The 6,062-nt window shown below is 39.6% G+C and overlaps 1 non-coding gene across 1 annotated transcript; it reads right to left on the bottom strand.

Moving 5' to 3' along the window:
• Positions 1 to 3,089: 3,089 nt before the first annotated feature.
• LOC140851888 (small nucleolar RNA R71) lies at positions 3,090 to 3,195 on the bottom strand. Its single transcript, XR_012134643.1, has one exon. It is a non-coding gene; the product is annotated as a small nucleolar RNA R71 (small nucleolar RNA).
• Positions 3,196 to 6,062: the final 2,867 nt, after the last annotated feature.

The raw sequence follows: 6,062 nt of genomic DNA on the forward strand, positions 1-6,062 counted from the left end.
ACCAGCTCCACTCTGTCCATCAGCCGCATCAGCTCAACACATCTCTGAAAGCTATCCCGTGGAAGTACCTTCATAAGTGCATCAGTTGGGTTCTCCTTGGTGTGTACCTTTACCAACTCCACCTCGCCATCCTCCACAAGCTCCATGATCCGATGATACCGAATGTCGATGTGCTTTGTCCTTGCATGATAGACTGAGTTTTGTGCTAATAGAAGTGCACTCTGGCTGTCACAGTGCACTCTAATGGCCTCCTGAGTAAGGCCCATCTCCGTCACCAAACCTTTCAGCCAAATTACCTCCTTAGCTACTTCTGTCAGCCCAATGTACTCCGCCTCTGTAGTGGATAGGGCCGTGATAGGCTGCAGAATTGATCTCCAAGAAATAGGACCTCCATACAGGCTAAAGATGAAGCCTATCATAGACCTCCAGGTATCCACATCTCCATCGAAGTCTGCATCTACATAACCGCCAATCAGCCCCTGAGCTTCCCTGGATATGTCAGAGTATCCCACTGCACCTCCTCACTGTCCGTAGCAGATGCCAACTCCAACTGATCCCTGATAAATACTTAATTTAAGTATTTTAAATTAAAAAATTATATTAAATTTATCTTATTTATTAAGAATATGATATTTTTTTCTATGTTTTACAGGAAAGGTGATCGCCGATACAAAGAGTCTGATTCATAGATCAAAAAGACTCAAGTTTGAAGAAAATTAGACTTAAAATAAAATTAAAATAAAAGAAAGATGCATCCAGTATTATAGAAAATGAAGATACTATGCAAGGAATCCAAAAAGGATATAGATGTCATTATGAAGGAACTTTTGTTTCTTTTTGGAATATACAAAGAATGTTCACGTGAATTCAAAAAAAATTGATGCTCTGGGCACGCGTGAACACCAGCATGTGAACACCAGCGCATGAACGCCCGCGCGTGGACGCGACGCGGATGCGGGATGGACGCGATGTGGATGCGGGACGGACGCGATGCAGATGCGGGACAGACGCGGGCAAACACGGATCACGGTAGCAGCGCAGGACGCGAAACGCGGACGACGTGCAGGTGGGCACAGATGTGGGTGCGGCATTTGGACGCATGATTTTTAGTATTTTTTTAGTCCCATATCGAAAAATCATGTAAAACTCCTTCCTCCTAACACCTATAAAAAGGCTCTTGTACTCCTATTTGAAGGGGGAGCCCAGAAATTCTTCTAGAGCCTTGCATAGAGGAATAGAAAGGGACTACTTCATGAGCAGCTAGGCTAGCAGTCTCGGGAGTGGAGAAAAAATTTTGTAACGACACAGAGATGGTTTATTGTTCTAAACTTTCTTGTATTTCTTTATATGCAATAAAGATTATGCTTTTTATTTAAATTATCATGAGTTCTTTATTTGCTCCCTTTCATATGCTTTTATTTATGCTTTCTTGTTAGATTAATATTAGGAACAACTTTTACTTTCTGGAGACACGCCGTGATCTACGGATACGGGGCGTGCCGAGGAAAGAAGAGTTGTTTACCTAGTACTTTTCGGAGACGCACCGTGATCTACGGATACGGAGTGTGCCGAAGAAAGATAAGTATTTTTTCTAAGATTAATCATATTTATTTAGTTAAAAAAGAGATACAACTCTGCTAGTGCAAATTAATTCAAAACTCCCAAGCTCTTTATTTTTTAATTATCTCAATTTTAAGATAATTTATTTTCTAAATCAAAAACAACGTTTCTTTCTTTTACCTTACAATCTCAACTTAACCCAAGGTCCCTGAGGATATGATCTCGACTCATCCTACCTACGTAGTGAGTAGAGTTATTTTTTTGGTGCTATCAACGACTACGCATCAAATTTTGGCACCATTATCGGGGATCTTGGTACGGTTGAATTAAAAAATTAAAAAAAAAAAAGAAGCCACTGACATTTCATAACACTTAACTAAAATAGCGTAACCTCAAATATAAAATTTTTTAATTTGATTGGATACCTTGTTTCTTTGCATTGCATCTCCATAATTAATCTTAAGGGCAATAACCCATTAACCAGATAAGGTGGGGATTTGATCACCCTTCCTTGGCCCACAAATCACCCCCTTGCATTTCCATAACCTAGACCTTAATTTAAAATCAACTAGACGTCAGCCCTAGGAATTTCGAGCTCAATAGGATAAGAAAGCTCTAGAGTTGAACCAAGTGCGGATTGGTTAATTGCTCGGTGTCTAAGGCAAGTGGTTAAAGAAAGTGGTTTTCAATTGGTTCTGTTGACTAACCTGGCCAACTTAGTTGGTGTCTAAGGAAAGCAATGAGCAGGGAACCTCCCACATCTTACGCTTACCTGGCCGAGTCAGTTAGTCAGTCTTGAGCTTGGAGTGCTCAAAGGCGGTCTTGAAAGTTAGGAGCTATCTAGATCTAAGTTAACCTTAGGATAGAGAGTCTATGATTGTTTAAGTTGATTGCAATTAACATCTAAACATTAACTAATTTCTTCCTTTTCATAGATTTAAGATTCTTAGGTTCTTCTCTTTAGATTTTCTTCATTCTTTTCTCACTTTATTATAAAAATATATATTATAAAAAAAAAAATTTTCTATGTTTGCTCTACAGTATAATTGTAAGGTGTATGCTTGGCCGTAGATCATTATGATCAGAAATCCAACCTTTTGATCCAGAAATAGAAAGAACCTTTAGAGCCAACAGACGTAAAAATATGGACCGAAATCAGGAGAATGATCCACCCAAGCAATTGAAGGAGTACTTTACTCCTTCCACATATACCTACTCTCCTTGTATTCAAGTACCCCCTGTGGAGGCCACTCAATATGAAATTAAGTCCAGTATAATCCAAATGTTACCTTCATTTTATGGACTTAGTAATGAGGACCCTTATAAACATCTTGAAGAATTTTTGAAATATGCTCAACTGTCAAAATTCACAACTTCTCTGATGATGCTCTTAGGTTGAAATTATTCCTTTTTCACTTAAGGACAAAGCCAAATACTGGCTACATACTTTAGATTCCATGACTATATCAACCTGGGACCAGCTGCAAGGAGAGTTTCTCAAGAAATATTTTTTCATAGGAAAAACTAATCAAATAAGGAAAGCCATAACTAGTTTTTCCCAATTAGATGGAGAAATATTTCATGAAACATGGAAGAGATTAAAAGACCTTATTAAAAAATATCCCCACCATGCTGTACCCAAGTGGCAATTAATCCAATATTTTTATGATGGGCTCTCTGAAAGACATCGACAAATGGTCGATGCATCATGCGGTGGGACATTTATGCTAAAAAGTGAGGATGAGGCAGACAACTGTTTGAAATTTTAAGTAAAAATTCATTACATCATATGTCTGCCTCTATTAGAGATAAACCCATGTAAAACCAAAAAAGAGGTGGAATATATGAAGTAGGAAATGCCATAGATATCCATCAAAAGGTAGATGAATTGTCCCAAAAATTAGATCATCTTCTAAATACTGGATAATCCCCGATTCCACCTAACCCAATCCAAGAAGTTTGTGCATTGTGTGCAAGTCCGAACCATTTTGTTAGTGAATGCCCAGCCGCACCTCAATTTTTTGAGTTTGTGTATGAGCAGGTTCAGCAAGCTCAAGTCCAACAAGCTTGCAGACCAGGAAACGATCCATATTCGAACACTTATAACCCCGACTGGAGAAACCATCCAAATTTTTCCTGGAGACCACAACCAGTGGTTGGTCCTGCTACACCTCGACCTCAATATCAAGACCCAACATATAGGCATGGACCATACCATCAATTTCAAAATATTCCTCAACCGTCTACTACTGGTCACAGCTCAGCTTTTGAGGAAAAAGTCCTGAAAGCATTAGAACGATTAGAAGTCAACACTCAGACCCTTAACTCCCACACACAATCCATTGCTAAGCTAGAGATCCAAATAGGTCAACTAGCAACTGCATTCAGTAGGAGGGAAGGAGGAAAATTACCTAGCCAACCCGAGAGCAACCCAAGAGGGCAATTTGTGATTGAGAGTTCTAATACCCCAGAAGCTTTTTCTGAATATGCCAAATCAATCATGACTCTGAGAAGTGGGAATGTTATTGAACACACTAGTAAAACCAATGAGACCGACCCTAAACCTCTAACCGAATCCAAATCACCCAAGAACAAGGAGGACCTAAAAATAGAGAAGGAACCAACTGCACCGGAATCATCTTACTTGCCTAAAGCTCCATTTCTGGATGCCCTGAAAGCCTCTATTCCTACAGATAAAAAGGGAGGAAAACTTGATGAGATGTTGGAATTGTTTAAGCAAGTCCAAATTAATCTTTTCCTTCTAGATGCAATCAAACAGGTCCCTGCTTATGTCAAATTTTTGAAAGATTTGTGCACCCAAAAACGTAAATCTAGATCATAAATCCCAAAGAAAGTATGTCTCACTGAACAGGCTAGTTCTGTCTTCCAGCATGCCACTCCTCCAAAGCTTAAGGACCCAGGAGCCCCCATCATTTCCTGTGTTATAGAAGATTATCACATTGAAAAAGCTCTTCTGGATTTAGGGGCAAGTATGAATCTTTTACCTAGTTCGGTATATGAACTTTTTGGATTTGGAGAACTGAAACCCACATCAGTCACACTGCAGTTAGCCGACAGATCAATTAAGGAACCACGTGGAATGCTTGAGGATGTCTTGGTCAAGGTAGATGAGTTTTACTTTTTAGTTGATTTTCTGGTTCTCGATATGGAATTAAGTGGCAACCCCAGATAAATTCCCATTATCTTAGGACGACCCTTCCTAGCTACGGCAAATGCATGCATTAATTGTAGGATAGGAGTCGTGGATGTATCGTTTGGGAATAAGAAACTAAGATTGAATGTGTTTGGTGCTTCCCAAGGACCATCAATGGATAGTTGCTTCGAAGTAGATACACTAAAAGATATTATAGAAGATGCAACACCCATAATTCTAGCACCAGACCCCTTAGATACTTGTTTGGCTCACTTTGGAGTGTGTGACTTTGAGGAATATATGAAAGAAGTTAACATCTTGTTAGATACACCACACGATAAAACAACTCCCCCATGGAAAATCAAGTATGAGCCATTGCCCACATTAGCCAGTACACCAATAGTCCCATCTTTAGAATCACCACCTACGTTATAATTGAAACCTCTTCCTGCTACGCTTAAGTATGTATTTCTAGGACTCAATGACACCCTCCCAGCAATCATTGCATCAGACTTGACCCCTAATCAGGAAGCACAATTGGTTGGTATTCTGAAGGAACACAGAGAGGCTATCGGTTGGTCCATTGCCGATTTAAAAGGAATTGACCCCTCCATTTGCATGCACCATATTCATTTTGAGGAACATGCCAAACCTCATCGAGATATGCAGAGGAGATTGAACCCAAACATGCGTGAAGTAGTAAAAAAAGAGATGGTAAAGTGGTTAGATGCTGGAATCATCTACCCCATATCCGATAGTAAATGGGTCAGTCCCACTCAAGTAGTACCTAAGAAATCTGGTATTACTGTGGTGGAGAACGAAGAAGGTGAACTACTTCCAACTCGCATATCATCTGGATGGCGAGTATGCATAGATTATAGAAAACTGAATGCCGTTACTAGGAAGGATCATTTTCCATTGCCCTTCATCGACCAAATCCTAGAACGGTTAGCAGGACAAAGTTTCTACTATTTTCTTGATGGTTATTCAGGGTACAATCAAGTACCTGTATTTCTGGATGATCAAGAAAAGACTACCTTCACCTGCCCCTATGGCACCTTCGCTTTTCGACGTATGCCATTCGGGCTTTACAATGCACCCGCTACATTTCAACGGTGCATACTGGCCATTTTTTCGGATATGGTGGACAAATGTCTTGAAGTTTTTATGGATGATTTTTCTATGTTTGGAACCACCTTTGAGGATTGTCTCCATAATCTTTCCAAAGTTCTTAAACGGTGTATGGAGATAAATCTTGTCCTAAGTTGGAAAAAGAGCCATTTCATGGTGCGGAAAGGAATTGTATTAGGATATATTATTTCTGAAAAAGGGATCGAGGTAGATAAAG

The sequence above is a fragment of the Elaeis guineensis genome, chromosome 9 (genome assembly GCF_000442705.2).
Source record: "Elaeis guineensis isolate ETL-2024a chromosome 9, EG11, whole genome shotgun sequence".
In the NCBI taxonomy this organism is placed as follows: Eukaryota; Viridiplantae; Streptophyta; class Magnoliopsida; order Arecales; family Arecaceae; genus Elaeis; species Elaeis guineensis.